The sequence below is a fragment of the Schistocerca gregaria genome, chromosome 7 (genome assembly GCF_023897955.1).
Source record: "Schistocerca gregaria isolate iqSchGreg1 chromosome 7, iqSchGreg1.2, whole genome shotgun sequence".
In the NCBI taxonomy this organism is placed as follows: Eukaryota; Metazoa; Arthropoda; class Insecta; order Orthoptera; family Acrididae; genus Schistocerca; species Schistocerca gregaria.
This window is the reverse complement of record NC_064926.1, coordinates 83,811,425-83,830,325: the sequence shown is the minus strand read 5'-3', so window position 1 is coordinate 83,830,325 and position 18,901 is coordinate 83,811,425.

Here is an 18,901-nt window from a genome sequence, read left to right as displayed (position 1 = left end):
CCCGGCAGACGAGGTGGCCGGCTGGACGACAGCCGACAGCCAAGCTGATGCCGTGGGATGCTGGTGACCCCTACTGTGTGTGGGGAACGTAGTGCGGCAGGCAGCAGAGGGCTTCACATCTACTTTCGTCTGCCGATCAGTTGCGTTTTGCTTTGTTCTGGTGGTTTAGCCTGTTCTGAATATTTCTAGTGTGGCATGGCGGAAATCGATGTCGAAATTCTGATAACAGTAGTGCAGGATGGACCAGTTTTAAGGAACAAGACTTTAAGTAGTTATAAGGACAGAATACAAAACAGGAATGCGTGGATCGAAGTTTGCAAAGAATTAAACAGTTTTGAACGGATGTGTGACAAGGGTAGAGACAACTATGGTAAGTACATATCTTTATTTTTTATGTTAAACGCACAACATTTTTTATAATCAGTGGTACATTAAATTTTAGACAATTGCCATTTCACAGATCCTTCATTCACGACATTTTTTACAACCAATGGCACATTAAATTTTAGATAATTGCCGTGTCACAGATCCTTCAGGTGTCATAAAATAGTCCGTCATGATTTTTCGTACATTATTGGCAGAAATTCCCCCATATGCACGTTCACTTCTTATTATAGTGTCAAGTCCAGTTATGGATAGAGTATCCTCGGGGTTGTAGCCTTCGTTTTTAAGAACAAAATTGTGCAGGACAACACATGCCTTAACAATCTCAAGAGCAAAATCGAGTTTTAAATTTATAGCTCTGTGGAAAGTCCTCCATTTATTAGTCAGTATCCCAAATGAACACTCTACGTACGTCCGGGCTCTTGACAGGCGATAATTGAAGACTCTTTTAACAAATGTTAACTGGTGTACAGAGAACGGTCGCAGAAGATGTTGATGCAGTCAAACGCATCATCACCTACAAAATAATAAGGTACTTTTGGAGTAACTGTGCTAGGGAGTCATCTGTCTTCAGGAATTACCAGCTTCTTTTCCATCAATTATTTCCACAAAGGACATTCTTCAAATATAGTAGTCACCATTTTTGCCATAACTGCCGATATGTGCGTAGATAAAATTATAGTCTGAGTCTGCCACAGCCATCAGCACTATTGATGAACATCCTTTGTAATTGTAATACATTGAGTTAGATGGATGGACGATAGGAACATGCTTTCCATCTTCAGCCCCCATGCAGTGAGGAAAATTTGCTCTTTGCTCAAATTTTGCAGCAATGTTTTCGAAGTCTTCTTTGGTGAGTAGAGGCATATATTCACGACGTAGACGCCACATAGCTTGACACACACATCTGACTATTGTATTGATAGAGGAAATGCCAACTCTGTAACTATAATGAAGATCTGTGAACGTACAGCCAATGGTGAGATATTTGAAAAGAAAGTTTCATTATTGTAGAATGTCTGTGTAGCGTTGTGGAAAATTAAATTGAATATAGCATGTGCTGTAACGTAAGCAATAAAATGAACTGTCTTTCAATAGGACCAATCTATGCACAGTGATCTAAAATCGGGAAGTATTCCTGCATGAACATCACGGATTTTGATTAAATTTTGTATGAAAATTGGCACATATCACCAAAGACCAATGACAATATTTAACGTTAACCAATTAAATACTTCTGGAAATATTTGCCCCTATCGTGCACCTTTCAACAGTCCGCCCCTACTTTTTGACAACGTTGAGATATATCTCTGGCAATATATTTGTGAATGAAACAAATCTACGACATATTGTACAACATTTTGGCCTTCTTACATAAAATAACAAAAAATTGCATGACCAATTTTCATACAGGCGATCTGAAAAGAAGACTGACGGAGAACTAGTCGCTTGAAAGAAGTGTGAGGTGAGGCTTTTCATATGTCGATTGCACGATAATCTTTAAACTTCATGTGTGGTAGCTTATCAACATACGGTTTTTCAATGAAAAATTTCTTTCTCCTACTGCTTTCCAATACTTTTTATATTGTAGGCAACACTCATTTTCTAAAAACGTTAATTACTAGACCATTAGACACTTTATTTTTCCGGCATTCATGTTGCTTTTATATCAGACGGGTTGAAAACCATTAAACATCTTTTTGTAAGGATAGTAGTTAGCATTTTTGTTTCAGGCAGATTGGTTAAGAAGAAGTGGGCGAATATTCGCGATTCTTTCCAAAGACGCGAGAGGATGTATGTCATCTCTAAAATCTGGGAGAGAGAGGCAACCACCCAGAACGTACATATACAGTCAAGAGCTTCAATTTTTGAAGAAAACAACAGAAGCACGTTCGACTGCCGACAGTTTCTCGCTGACTGAAAATGCGACCACGGAAAGACCAGTTTTTGATAACACTTTTTTCCTTCACTGACGATACTCAGGATCCAGAAACTGACTGTAATGAGACATTCACAGAGGAAGTACGTAATTCTGACATACCGAAATCACGCAGTAACTAGAAGAAGAAGCTTGACCCTGCAGAGGTAGAGCTGATCAATGCACTTCACAGAAAATCCAATCGCCATATGTCTTTTTTCAGCGGGATAGTTCCAACGCTGGAAACATTTGACGACGATAAGGTAGTAGAGTTTCAATTAAGAGTTGTTTCTTAGATTAGATTAGTTATTCATTCCATAGACCCATAAAAGAGGGAATGCTCCTGGGTGTGGAACATGTCAGATAAACACATTAAAAATGTAATTAGAAAAATTTGAGTTTCATTAATTTTAATAAACAGTCAATAAACATCAAAATTATGTACATGAATTAAATTTAAATTTCTAATATTTACAGGTTTAATACTTACATCTGCTTTCATTACATCCATCGTTCAGACATTTGCCAGTTTCTTGGCTATTACAACCAAGTATTGTCAAAATTTAAAGTAAATAATTCATTTCAGTGATCCTCAGTTAAGAACAGTCAGATTACGTACAAGATTTAAAATTAAACTTCCACTATTTACAGACTTCTGAAATTGAACAGCGCAAAAAGTCGTGGGATAAAAATAATACTACCGCTCATCCTAGTACATCACGTGAATACACACGTTTACCCCTTTATGAGGTACAAACAATTACAAATGCAGAAGTCAATAGGCAACGACCCACACCGACGCACAGTGTTATCAACAAGCAGTGGAGCAATTTTTAGGGACATATTCCAGATCCTCTACGCCATCACAAACCTCTGAAAATTCATGTGCTGGGTCGTTCAATTTTTAAGCTACGTTTCAATTTCTTAATATGATTACAAAAATGTACATCCTTCAGAATAATAAACTTTTTAAAAATTTAACTATTGTTTATCCCACTAACCTGATTGTAATTGCCAACATTTGTTTAGGCTCGATACATTCTCGAAAGAACATGTTGCGGCGCTGAATGGAACTCTTCATTCGATGATGTAGATAGTCAAAAGTTCGTAAACTCATCCGAAAATAATTAAAAACTTATCTTGATCTACCCTTAGTTCCTCAAAAGGAACAAAGAATGCACCCACTTCGTCTCTTCTCACAGTGAGTGGATGAACCCAATGCAACCTTCTTCTTCTTCTTCTTCTTCTCTTCAAACGTCTGTACAAGACAAGCCACGCTAATAACTGGTCGGGCTCCATTTGTCGTCTGAAGGCAACTGCTGGCGGAAAGACGGCGCGGCACGGCGTGCCGTGCTGCTGTCGGGTGAGTGTGAGGAGACGCGGCTCTTGTGTCGGCCCGGCAAGAATGCCGGCTTGTCGGCTGCCGGGTAGATGTGAGGTAAGCCTAAGGTGAGACAGACAGCGAGCCCAACCATTGTCGATCCGACGGCAACCCAACCGACAGACAGTCAACAGAGTCACCGACAAGATACCCGCCGCTTCACCCGACCAGCACACAACACGAAGTTCAGCAACGTAGAAGGTACTGGCGCCCACAACCAATTATACATTGAGCTGTCAAGCTACACACCATGCTAGACAGCGACAACACGATGAGGAAAATGCACTGCTTGAATTTACGTCAACGGGCAGGGTAGGTAACTAGAACGTTAACGGCCACAAGGCAGAAGATTCGGCTGCTGCACTTACTTCAAAGTCCACCGGTGGGTGGCTGAAATTTGCCACCTTGCTGGCATGAATATCCCAACAGCAGACAACTAACACCAAACAACACAATGTGAACAGTCGTGACTTGCTGGTAGGTTAAGTCAAAAGTCAACTTTCATGTCCAGGATCGGTGAGCCACGAACCTCGTAGCAATGGGAACGGCACCACACACTGACACCGCATAGAGGCCGCCAGCAGGCCTAGTTGCTCCTCGCCAGCCAACCAACTGCAGGCCCTGGTGAAAGGACCAAATATACTTCTGCTGATGAGGCGACGAACTGATCGACCAACCAACGGTCGTCTCACTGCAATCTCCCTCCGTCGGACAGTTCATGTGTGTCACCAGCAGTCGGCGAGCAGTGGCTGTCGGCGCCTCACCGGCGCTCCCTCCCCGACTTCGCTGCATCTGCTGCTTCCCGTCTGCACTGCTGGTCCCTCTCCAATTCACTGTCAGACACACAACGACCCAGAAATACTATCGGTTGCTCCAGCGATGGTACGCACTGCTGCTGCCACTCAAGAGCAAGTAAGGCAGGAAGTTAGTGACGCCAGTAAATGGAATAAGAAAACGAGGCGTAATAGAAGATGACAATGAATAAATGGCGTGAACAGGAACCGTGCACGGCTCATGTTCCTAAGACTCGTGAGCAGCAAAAAACAGTGAGAATGCATCGTCTTTTGTGCTGTTTGAGTATTTATGGATGTGACGATTGGTCACTTTACGTAACTGCTGACACGGAAAGAGAGGGAGTTGACTTGAAATAGGAGAATTACTCTAATATACATATAACAGGTTATCGCCAGTAGAAAGAAGAACCAATCATTTATTGTATTTGCAAGGGGCTTTCAATAAGAAACGCGAGCAGTTTGGTTTTAATCAGTATTCCAATACACTACACTATTCGTCATTCTTTTCATTACAAAACCCTCTTTTTGACTATAATCTCTGTTCAGATAGACCAAAATGAAGGAACTCGGAAGGTGAGAGACCTGGGCTGAAGGGTGGATGAAGGAGGGTCCAATGAAATTTGGTGAGCTCCTCTCGATTGCTCAGACTTTCCTGATGCCTTGTGTTGTCATGGGGAGTGACAATTTCATTTGCAGTTTTGAGGTTCAAATGGCTCTGAGCACTATGGGACTTAACATCTGTGGTCATCAGTTCCCTAGAACTTAGAACTACTTAAGCCTAACTAACCTAAGGACATCACACACATCCATGCCCGAGGCAGGATTCGAACCTGCGACCGAAGCGGTCGCGCGGTTCCAGACTGTAGCGCCTAGAACCGCTCGGCCACCGCGGCCGGCTGCGTTTTTGTGGCGAGGAAAACATTGAAGTGGTTTCTTCAGTTTCCTGAGGGTACTACAGTACACTTCCGACTTGATCATTGGACCATGAGGAAAGACATCAAATAGAATAACCCTTTCAGAGTCCCAGAAGTTCGTCGCCATGAATTTACCGTCTGAAGATGCGGCTTTGAACTTTTTCATCGGAGGAGAAGTAGAGTGGTACCACCCCACTGATTGACGTTCGAAGTAATGAAGCAGCGACGATGTCCGACAGGAAACTGCCGCAGTCAATTTGTTACGCACAAGAAATTCTGCACAGATGGTACTTCGTTGTTCTTTACGGTTTATATTAGGCGGCAAGCAACCCGGCGGGCACACACCTTTGACTGCAACAACTGTTGGACGATTGTGTCAGCACTACAAACTGAAACGTACAGTTGAGCAGCGAGATGTTTCACTGTGATCCATACGTCACCTCGAAAGAGTGTCCCCACGTTCTAACATTCCAGGAGTCGCAGATGTGTGCGGTCGGCTGGCACCCGGGAGTGCGGAAAAGTTGACGCGACCTTGTTGCGATGATGACAGGCGCCTAGCCCAAAGACTCGCAGTGTTTTTGTTCACTGCCAGGTTTCCGTAGACCTTGTAATGGTTCCTTATTTACGTGACCGTTACGGCACTCCAACCCCAGTTCTCGGTACCAGTAATATCGTACTACTTTTCTGCGATGTAACAGACACATTTTTGTGACAATATTCACATTTGGTTTTGTTAATGTATAGGTATTCCGATGTATCGATATATTACAGTGATATGGTTCTTGTGTGTATTCATTTCAGTGAGACTGTCATAATCTTTGACTTACTAGTTACAGTTTCGGCACGAATGCGCACAGAGAGCACTCTTTGTTTCACTTTGCAAAAGTTAAGTTGTAATTTCGCTTTGTAAAAGAACAGTCAAGTCTTGTGTTTGGTTAAAGTGGAAATTAAATATATGAAGATTGATACAAAATGATGTGACAATTAAGAAGAAGTATATGTGAATTTAGAAGAAGTTTAATAAAAAATGTGGATCGTGAACAGAAAGTCAAAAATTATTTCTACCTACCATTGTTCCGATCTGGGATTGTTTGATCATTAAAAATTTCCTGAAAAACGCATTTGTTAAGTCTTCAAATATTGCTAAAATACAAATCTGGACCTTCTAGCAGTCAAAGTGGAATCACCCTAGAATCAACCAGATGCGTCATAACAACTTCGACGAAATCTACGTGGGAATCCATTCAAGATAAGTGCCAAAATTAATGACTTCTTTATAGTGACTTCCTTATTTCTATTCTCACGATACTATCCACAGTCAATAACTTTGTTGTTGCCCGATAAAGTGAACATATTCTGCGTGAGCAACATCATTAATCCGATTTCCAACCTACTTTGCAAGTGGTGGTAATGTTAGAACGTTCTTCAAGCATCGACGGATATCTCCGATTCTGGTTTTCCGCCAAAGGCCATCTCTCTCCCTGGAATACACATCCGTTACAGACGGCATTTAGAAGGCTACGTATAGCGCGCCGCCTATCGGAACTTCAAGGAGTGTTGGGGCTGAATCGAGAATATTCGACGATGTCCCATTAGAAACTGCACATATTTTCAACCGAAATTAAAATGTATTGTATTTCTCATTGGAGGCCTCTCGCATTTATTTTTATCAATCATTATCAACAGCCTCGCTATAAAATTAGAACAGTTCATCAAACTTCAGCGTGATTCATCCGTCGCTGGTGAAAATACTTATGTCTCATATATTACGCACAAACATCTGACAACGGTAATCGAAATATCTGGGGGCTAAAATTTTGTTGGCCGTAGGGAGTTTGAATGGTGCTACCAGTTACGGAGAGGCCATAATGTTCGGCCATCATCTGCAAACCACCGAGGCTACAGTAAAAGTGTAGAGCAGCAGGCCTACGTGAAAAAAAAAAAATGAATTTACCACGAGTACGAATGCATGCTTTCACGGTGATATCCGTTACTAAAACGTTCTCGGGTTTCAAGTTGCGTCAAGTGGTTTAGTGCCCACGTGCTTTCAGCAGAGATCTCCTCTGCCATTGTCAAGTGGATGACTCACATAACAACAAGAAAAGAGAAGCGCAACTCCTGTGTTAAAAGAGGGAAACACAGACCGACAGCAGCGTGGTATGGAGATTAACTAATAAGGGATAAACATAGCGGCTTGCATCGTACGTTTAGGTTTTTTTTTTTTTTTTTTTGCTTTTCATTTTCTTTCTCAGTTTTCCGGGCCTACTATGTTATTATTTTAGCTAACATCGTAATAAAAGCATTTAAACACAGTTAGAACACATTGCAATACAGCAGTGACAAACCTCTTATTCAGGAATATTTGTAGTCCAATTTAGCTGCTACAATTTAATTTAGCTTCAGCCATTTACACTACAAGCTTGTTTCGACTTACTGTATGTTTTAAGTGTTGCGTCTGGTTCTTATGACGCACAAAACATTAAGGAGCCTCCAAATGTTGATGGAAATCAATATAAGTGACTAATTTACAAGTCTATTTTTGACGTTTGCGTCTGACAGTCGCTGCTCCTATGATGTTTTCTTCAACAGCGACTGTCAGACGCAAACGCCAAAAATAAGTTTGTAAACTGACACTCATATTGACTTCTATCAACCTTCAAAAGCTCCAGGACGTTTTGTGAATCATAAGAACTAGACAAAACGCTTGAAATTGACAGTAAGACTCAACAAGATTGTAGTCTAAATAATTACTGCAAACTAAATAAAAATTGTAGCAGCTAAATTGTACTACAAATATTCTTGAATAATGTCATACTTTGAGATCTTAGAATCTGTTGGGTCGATGGAGAAAAAAACCTATTATTACGAGAATAATCGTCAGAGGTTCAATTAAGAAATGTTTATCACAGTGTTAATCAATGAAGAATTCTAAAATTTGTTACAACTAGGTGTCTGAGTAACTGCCCAAGAAACTTGCGCTACTGACCACTAATTTCTTAAAAACATGTTCCTACATCTTACCATTGTAAATGCTTCAACACAAAAGAGAAAACAGCAATATTAAATACCAAAAATAGGAAAGTTGGGTTAAAACAGTGAAACGAAAACAAAACTTGCTTTATATTTCTCAAGCACAAAATAAAAAAAATTATACTTCATTAACACCAGTTATGGTGTTAGCATCTATATAACGAACACTTGCCATAGCACCACTCGCAATGGTAGTCCTAATTCACTATTAAGAACAGTTTCACCTGATTCACTACTGATATAAGTAATTTCACAAGGAACACCTGCCACATGTTTTGGAATCACACCCCTGTTTAGCTTATGCCAAGTTTTATCCACAAAATCTTCTTTGAAAAACTAATCATCTCAAACAAAATAAATTCACATCAGATGACATTTTATAAACACTTTTCCACTTCAGACGCAACTCTTGGGGTTGTTTTGGAAACCTGTAGAAATGCTGGTTGCTAACATTCTCCATTGATACCACGTAATATCCAAATGAACAGTCGGGGAGTTTACAGGACTAATTCAACGTCAGTTTTTTGTGTTAAATATTTTGAAAAACATAAAATTCTGAATTAAATACAACTACTACTGACATATCAAAGTTATTTAAATAAACAAACGGAAACCACACAACTTTATTCACGATAAAAGATAATACATTTCATTTATAGGCTACGACATTACTTACTGTAAATTAAATATCTTGCCTTAGGATTAATTGTGGACATTTTTTCAGCAGGAAATCTCTTCAGTTCCACGGTGAACTTCATGAAATTTTAAATATAAAATCGATTTATGATTAAAATATGAAACAAATACAAAGACGACTGTAACCGTAGACTTCAGTACAGAGCGAGACGACAGAATAACAACAACCGCCATTGGACAGCTCTCATTGGTCAATTTCAGCTTCGTTTGACCCCTAACGCCTGTAGTGGTCTGGAAGGAACTACGTGGCATGTTTCCTCTTCTCCTATATAGCTTTCACCCCCATGGGATGCGTGTCGTGCGGTTGTCATTGCCGTGCTTACGTAGCCGCGCCGTCGTTCGTGACGTCACTGGTGCTCGGTCCCGCACCGTATATGGTAATGTTTTGGGTGCACGCCTTCCGGGCCCGCTTCAACTCTCTCAACACTGGATCCCACGCTGTACTCAGCTGAAATCCACCGTCTCTATTGAAGGTGTCTATAGAAATTCTAATCTCTATGGCCTCGTTTATAACGCTAAGCCTTAAGTCCGTTTAATAATAGACGCCTCATCAAATGCAATTCGGTGTCCGTTTTCCAGAGCATGTTCTGCTACAGATGACTTTTCGGGATAGCGCGGTCGGTAACACCTTTCATGTTCTATGCGGCGCTGATTAATAGTGCGAACATTATGGCCGACATAAAACTGTCCACACCCAGACGGTATCTTGTAAATTCCTAGCGTTCTGAGACCTACGCCGTCTTTCACAATTTATTTAGTTATCTTCGCCGGAGCCCTGAAGATTGTGTCTATTTTATGCCTCTTCAGGAGTTTACCAATCTTTAGTTAGAAGTGTCCCTGGAACACCTCAACAGCATCCACGACCACATCCACTTTACAATGGAAGTAGAGAAGGAGGGTTCCCTGCCGTTTTTGGACGTACTTGTCCGTCGTTAACCCAATGGGCCTCTAGGTCACAGCGTTTACCTCAAACCCACCCACACGGATCGGTATTTTCACGCCACCAGCTTCCATCACCCATCACAGAAACAGTCAGCTCTGTGGATCTTAGTACATAGAGCTGAAACCCTCTCAGACACTGAAAACTTGCCGAGATAATTGAGCCACTTACGCAAAGTTTTTAACGAGACCGTTTACAACAACAAACAGATCTCACAAGCAGTGTCATCCAAACCTGAAAGGAAGAATACCTCTGAAGAAGACACCAAGCAGGTTGCATTCTTACCGTTTTGTGGTTCGACAACAGGCCTCCGGCAAAGATCCGGCAACTAATAAAATCTGTGAAAGACGATGTGGGCCTCAGAACGCCAGGAATTTAGAAGACACCGTGTGGCTGTGGGCAGTTTTATGTCGGCCAGACTGTTCGCACTATTGAACAGCGTCGCATAGAACATGAAAGGTGTTACCGTCCGCGCTGTCCCGAAGATTCCTCTGTAGCAGAACATGCTCTGGAAAACGGACACCAAATTGCATTCAATGAGACGTCTATTATTAAACGGACTAATGGCTTAGCGTTATAAACGAGGCCATAGAGATTAGAATTTCTATAGACACCTTCAATAGAGACGGTGGATTTCAGCTGAGTACAGCGTGGGACCCGGTATTGAGGGGGTTTAAGCGGGCCCGACAGTCGCGCGGCCAAAACATTACCATATGCGGTGCGGGACCGAGCACCAGTGACGTCAGGAGCGACGGCGCGGCTATATAAGCACGGCAATGACAACCACACGACACGCATCCGCCTGACAATCGCAGAGGAGATCTCTGCCGAAAGCTCGTTCGCAGTAAACCACATGACGCGGCTTGAAACCCGAGAATGTTTTATTAATGAATTTACGACACTCTGTAGGAAGTGAGAACGAATCAAGAGCACATGGGACGATCTTCTAGATAACCACTCCTTGACACGCAACTTCCCATCACAGTGCGTCCATCCACTAATACTGCTAAGTTTTCACATTTATCTCAATAAACAGATATTAAATTCATGTTACCCTGTGTCAATCAGCCTTTTCTTAATCGTAAACTTCTATTTCTGTCTCATAAACTGTAAACGTAAGTTTTGTTGTGTGACTGATTACCTTTGTGTTCTGTATTGAGGGTGTCTTGACACTCGCTCTAAAGTAACCACCCAAAAAGCGTAGTTATGTGTCCTTGACGGACGGCTATGTCCGCCGGTGACCCTCTCAGGAGCTCGGCATTCGTTTGCTGAGTACAGGCACGGCGAACCCGGGGTTCCTGAGCTGGGTACTGGTAACCGCCGCCTTCCCACGTCACCCTAAGCTCTGTGCCTTCTTCACCGACCACTGTATGGTGTGCCAGTGATATCTTTTGTGTCACAGGGAATGGGGATCTTGGCTTGACTGCTGGTATCGCAAGGATAGTAAAAACCTCTGTAAAACAACCCTCTGTCTCAAGGTGTGCTGCGTACTAAGGATGAGGTAGAACTTGGGGCATGAGGTAGAAGTTAGCAGGCGATCTCTGGGGAATCTGCCACGCCTCAGTTGTATAATGATTTCCTAGGCAGGCCTGAATGGAATTTTATTTTCCTAGCTGCTCGTGCGACCAATATGGATCCTTCAAAGTTTTCTCTTCCACCTCCCAACGGATTGGGCGGGTCGTTGGTAGGTACTAACACCCAGTCAATTAAGAGGTCTCGATAGCCAGTCATTTGGACTCATGTGTAGTGACGAACTGCAGTGATTAGAAACAGAACGGATGCTGCTGGCCAGAGTGCGGTTTCATTGGTTAAAAGGAAAGACAAAGTGTCTTATCTTTACATAGAAAAGAGTGTAGAGGAGTTTGCAGACACTTTAAGTCATTTAAACGGTTACGAAACGGGACACTATCGGTGGAAACATTAAGTCACTGATTGGGAACTTAATGTTTCCAATCTGGTTAAATCCGACTCGTTCATCCTAAAACTTAATGACACCAATTTTCCGGAAAGTATTATGGCAGGTTTTCTTCACTTGACCGTGAGGGCCTCCGTCCCCAACCCTGTGCACCGTTTTAAGTGCTAGTGCTTTGGGGGTAAGGAAGAGGCCGCTTGTGGCAAATGTGGTACGGCTGCCAAAGAACAAGTCTGATATTCATCCCTTGCAAAATATGTGAACTTCTCTGGCGCTCACGCTGTCAGGACTAGGGACTGCTCTCTCTTCCTTAAATGAAGGAAGAGGAGATTAAAACCACACGACGGATAACCTATGATGTGGCCAAGAAGATATCTGGGATCAAGCAGCCGCCAACGTTCGCTATATCGTTTGATTCAGTAGTTAAACAGGCAGTACAGGAAGTGATGCTGCTACACAAACGGAGGTAGCTACTGTTAGCACTAAAACCTGCGTCTGTCAGTGTACTTGTGCTGCTGCAGCTACATCACAGCCTACCTCCCAAAACAAAGTCTGTGGTCGCCAACGCTGTGGAGCTCTCTGGTCCCCCTAAGGTTCAGTCTTGTACACAGTGCAGCAATTCCACTACCACTCTTGCCACAGTGGCTCCCAAGCCTACCCAGCGACGGAGTAAGAAAGTAAACATTCCAACGATGTCAACATCATATTATCAGACGTCTCTCTTGACTCTTCGGTAGAGGTAACGGAGCTTGACCTGGGATTGGGCAATCATCTCCCCACCCATTATGGGCTCCCCTCCCTAGCAGCAAGACAGGGTGAAAGTCCAACCCCATGATAGCTGGCTCCCATATTACAATGGAACATTAATTGGGGTCAGGACACATGTGAAACTACTGAAAGTGCTATTGCAGGAATGTCCCCTGTGCCTATGATTACAATAAACACATTTTAAAGTCACTGACAGCCTTGTGTACTGGGCTATACACCCTTCACCTAAAGGATGACCTGACTGGGGACTGGCCCAAGGGAGTTGTTACTGTGATTGTGAATCAAATGCGTCACTCCTCTACTCTACCCATGGCTACTGACCTGCAAACAGCTACTGTCGAAATTCATGAGGGTCGGAGGATCACTGTTTGCTCTCTGTACCTACCTCCACCAGATGCAGTAAACTCTGAGGTTCTCATAGATCTTGTGGAACTACTCTCACGACCATTTCTTGTATTGGTATACTTCAGTGCTCATCACGTCTTGAGGGGCTAGACCTCTACTTGCCCCCAAGGTTGGGTCCTGGAATCACGAGCTGTGCATCCTCAACACAGGTGTTTTGGGTTGGGTTTTGGAATCACAAGGTGTGCATCCTCGACAGAGGTATTCAAACACATTTTTGCACTTTTACTGGGCCATTCTCAACCATAGACCTTCGTTTCTCCTCTCTAGCTCTCTCAGATTCTATTAAATGGAAGGTCATTGACGACATTTATCACTTTCTGCTCCACATTCACCTACTAGATGGAGCACTAATTGAAAAGAAACCACCAACATGGATCGTCAGCAGGGCTAACTGGACTTACAGTCAGCTGTCTGTGTTTAAACATCATAACAGCGTCAAGGAATGGGTGGACCACATCACGCAAATGACAGACGGCCTGTACCTTCACGAACTGATGGGTGCCGTTCAGCCATCCAGCGCAGTCGTGCGGCTCTTCACCGCCCTACAGCGAACGATGTTATAGAATTCGAGGCTCGAGATCAATGCTCGAAAAGTAGTTAAGAAGTGCATGATAAAATCCTGTACTCTATCAACCGTTCCACTTGACCTACAAAAGTGTGGGAAGGCATCAGGAGGATTTCTGTTAAACTGTAGTCGTTTACCAATGACAGCAGTACTGAAAAAGGGATGCCTCCAAACAACACTTAGAGAATCGCTCAGACGCTGGTAGAGAATTTTGGACAAACTATTTTGCCAATTCAAGCCAGGATCAGGCGTTTCGTCGTGAAAATGCAACTTCACAGAGGGTAACATTGGGCTCCAGAGCCAATAATTCCAAAACTTACAACTACACTTTCTCCATGTGGGAGCTAGAATCAGCTCCGTTTGAGACTCATGATAGTGCATCCAGTCACGACGAAATCCAATAGTGCATGCTTCGACATTTGCTCTAAGAATGTTTTAACCTTATGTGGCAGACAGCTAACTTCCGCAGCTCGTGGAGAGAGGCACTTTTGATACCTCTTCTCAAAGTAGGACAGGACCGCACATGTCGTAGAAATAATCAGAGGATTTCCTTAATGAGTTGAGTAAGAAAGATCCTGGAGCGAATGATCAACTAGCATCTGGTCTGGTTATTTAGAGACCACGCAATTGCTTAGCCTCTTTCAGCGTGGATTCTGGAGATTTTGGTCCATTGTCGACAACCTGATCCTACTAGAGGGCGTTGTTCAACATGCTTTCCTAAGTAAATGTCACTGTGTTGTCATATTGAAATGGTTCAAATGGCTCTGAGCACTATGGGACTTACCTTCGGAGGTCATCAGTCCCCTAGAACTTAGAGCTACTTAAACCTAACTAAGCTAAGGGCATCACACACTTCCATGCCCGTGGCAGGATTCGAACCTGCGACCGTAGCGGTCACGCAGTTGCAGACTGTAGCGCCTAGAACCGCTCGGCCACCCCGGCCGGCCATTGGCCGTCAGTTGCAAGTTACAGTACGGTGGTTACAGGAGTGTGCTGCAAAGATGGGTTTTCCATTTCCTGCAGATAAATGTGTGCGTTTTCATTTCAATCGTTCTTGTCGAATTTTGCATATGAAAGACAACGTCCTAGATTTTAGAGATTCACGGCGTTTTCTGGGCCTAATTTTTGATTTCACATTGTCATGATTGCCACACGTGAGAGACTTGAAAGCCAAGCCGCGGAGGGCACAGAATATCTTAGTGTTTTAGCCATAGGTCTTTGGAGCGGACAGGGCGTGTCTCCTCCGGTTTTATAGAGCTGTCCTGCGTTCACGGCTGGACTACAGGTGTACGGTGCATGGATCGGCGAGGTCTTCTTAGTTTAAGATCACTAACGCTGTCCATGATGAGCCACCACGAACCAACTGGCAGCTGCTCCTCGTGGTGCGTCAGCGTGTAAGTTCCTCGCACCTCCGACTTCAGCTTCATGCCATATTCTTGCTCGCCCGCCTCTCGAACCATATATGAGCCACAATGCCATTTGTGATCCGCGTGCTGGAATCCCTCAGTGTGGAGCCAGTACGACCCCAAATCCAGGGTTTTAACCGTCTGCCACCCTGGTTACTAGAGAGTCCCAGTACAAGAGAGATTGCACTCGTGCTTCCACTTCTAAAGCGATATTTTCTGACAATTTATCTGAGCACCGCAACTATGTAGATCTTTTTACGGATAGTTTGAAACAGGGGGCTTCTTTTGGTTGCTCTGTTGTTTTCCCAGGTTGTGTCCTCAAGGTCCGCCTGCCTCCAGCTTTTACTGTGTGTGATGCAGAACTGTATGCGATCATACGGGCACTGGAGCGTATGAGAAGTTCCAACAGTGCTAAATTTCTTGTCTGTTCTGACCCTCTAAGTGCCCTTCACTCGTTGAAACACTTTTACGCAGCAGATAGAGTAGTTCAGACTATCCAGGATGCTCTCCTCCAACAACAACAAATGCTGAAGGAGATGTCTTTCTGCTGGGTACCAGTGCGCATTGGAATTGCGCAAATCGAAAGGGCAACCAAGGAGGCACGTCTCGATTCTCAGGTATTTCGGTGTGCCATCCCCCTCCGTCCTAACACCTTGCTGTTGTTGGTGGATGAGAGGCTTGAAGCGACTGACAATAGGACAATAGGCTCCATTTAGTAAACCCGGCCATGCGGCTATGGGTTACTCCCTTCCAGCCACGTAGACGAGACGAGGTGCTCTTCACTCGCCTTCGCATAGGCCACAGCCCTCAGACGTACGGCTTCTTGTTTTGGCAAGAGGATCCTCCACTGTGTGCCGTCTGTGGCGTACAGATCATTGTGCGCCACGTTTTATTGGATTGTGTTTTAATTTCCGACCAGCGGACCGCAGCTGATTTGTCGAGGGATCTGTAATCTCCTTTAGCTGATAAGGGAACGAACGTGGCTAGGGCAAATTGTCCAACGTTTGTACTAAGATTTAAGGGATAAGGCATTAATTTGTTCATAGGGTGACTAGATCGTTTATATTTTAAATAACTGGCCAACCAGTGACATTTTCTATGGCTTCCTTTCAGCTCCTTTCTCGTTTTACTTCGTGTTTTACTATCTTGCATAGCATTTTAATTCTTTCTAGCGCGTATGATTATATTTTACTATTTTTCCCCATTCTCTTATCGAATAACTCCTAAAATGTCTGCAGTAGTTCCTACCAAAAGCCTTTCCCGTAACTGAAGTTTAGTTAAGAGTATATATATCGGACTCAAATAATTCAGGCGTCAAGATGTTTCCCACAAAGTCTTGCCCTCTAGTTCCAGAAGCAAACAAGTTTAAGATCTGCTGGATTGGGTGACCGAGCGGTTCTAGGCACTAAAGTCTGGAACCGCGCGACCGCAGGTTCGAATCCTTCCTTGGGCATGGATGTGTGTGTTGTTCTTAGGGCAGTTAGGTTTAAGTAGTTCTAAGTTCTAGGGAACTGATGACATCAGAAGTTAAGTCCCATAGTGATCAGCAATTTGAACCATTTTTGAGATTAAAGATCTGATGACTATATACAAATCATCTTCCTAGAAAATAGTATCTAAAAGTACAGGGAGCTTGATTAGAATGTAGCGTTCCGTCAGACTTGGTTACTGGAGTAGCACTATTTTCTTAAATCGGACAAGGTAAACAAAGGCACATAATATTTTGATCTGGGTGACTGCACCCTGGTTCTTGTAACTGTCATGGGACGGTTGACGGCTCTCTTTAGATATCTGTCGCAGCCCGTTTTTGAGCATCTCAGCGACGATCTTCGAAAAGGCAGACAATCCTCTAACATTGGATGTTATCCTACTGTAAAAGAGTTCAGTATCCCCTGTGTATGGCATGGATTTTCTACCTTGACCAATTTTATAGGATGATTTGCACGAGTGTTTCGTAAGTGAACCCCTTTGTAGACTCTTGCGTTTTCCCAGTATTTTTCCATTAAACCAATGTCTACCACCTGCTTTACATACTATTCTCTTCATGTCCATGGAAACTGTTAAACATAGATAACTTGAGGAGCTGACTCATTCCAATAGTACGTTTCGTCATGTGCAGTTTTCATATTTCAGGAATGCTTCAGATACAGCTGAGAGCGCGAGAACAAAAACAACATCCTTCCCCCTTTATGACGTTTCCGGTGAGGTGTATTAGAGCCTACGAAGGAATGGCAGCTCAGTGTTTCCCTATAGCCGAAAGCAGTAAAGATAGTAACGACAGACATTGGGAGAGCCGGAGTGACCGAGCGGTTCTAGGCGCTACAGTCTGAGACCGCCCGACCGCTACGGTCGCAGTTTCGAATCCTGCCTCGGGCATGGGTGTGTGTGATGCCCTTAGGTTAGTTAGGTTTAAGTAGTTCTAAGTTCTAGAGGACTGATTACCTCAGAAGTTAAGTCCCATAATGCTCAGAGCCATTTGAACAATTTTTTGAACAGACACTGCGGTCTAGGTGTCCCACTGGGTTGAAATCGGAACACTTAGCAGACTGGTCCATTTAAAGAATATTATTGTGCACAAATGGGGCTCCTTACAATATTGATTTGATGAGGTATAAACTTAAATTATTTACTTGTTGCCTCATTATACACTCATGCTCATAAATTAAGGATAATTGCAGAATGTGGTGCCACACAATGTGGCACTATAGAAAACTGGCACAGATAGGGAACACAGACGACACATATCTGTAAGCCCGCGGTATTGTTGATGAGTTGGGAAAACCGTCCCGAAACACATGTACTACAAAACGCCACTATTTCCTGCGCATGTACCCCGACATCAATATGGGATATGATCACGCACACGTACACAGGCCGCACAACGGGTTGGCATACTCTGTATCAGGTGGACGAGCAGTTGCTGGGGTATGGCCTTCCATTCTTGCACCAGTGCCTGTCGGAGCTCCTGAAGTGCCCTAGGGGTTTGAAGAAGTGGAGCGATGCGTCGACCGATAGCATCTCAGACATGCTCGAATGAGTTTAGGTCTGGAGAACAGGCAGGCCACTCCATTAGGCTGATTTCTTCTGTTTCAAGGTACTCCTCCAGGGTGGCAGATAGGTGGGGCTCTTCGTTATCATCCGTCAGGAGGAAAGTGGGACCAACTGCACCCCTAAAAAGGTGGACATACTGGTGCAAAATGACGTCCCGATACACCTGACTTGTTACAGTTACCCTTTCAAAGACATCCTGACATGTAGGGGTGTACGTGCACCAATCATAATCCCACCCCACACCATCAAACCACGACCTCCATACAGATCCCTTTCAAGGATATTAAGGGGTTGTTATCTGATTCCTGGTTCACGTCAGATGAAAACCCGGCGAGAATTACTGTTCAGACTATACCTGGAGTCACCCGTTAACATAACCTGGGACCACTGTACCAATGAACATTTACTGTGTTCTTGACACCAGACTTTACGGGCTCGCCTATGACCAGGAGTCAGTGGAATGCACCTTGCAGGTCTCCGCGCCAATAAATCATATCTGTTCAGTGGTCTGTAGATTGTGTGTCTGGACACAACTGTTCCAGTGGCTGTGGTAAGGCCCCAAGCAAGGCTACCTGCAGTACTCCGCTGCCGTCTGCTGGCACTGATGGTGAGATATCTGTCTTCTTGTGGTGTTGTACACTGTGGACGTCCCGTACTGTAGCGCCTGAACACGTTTCCTGCCTGCTGGAATCGTTGCCATAATCCTGAGATCACACTTTGTCACACACGGAGGGCAC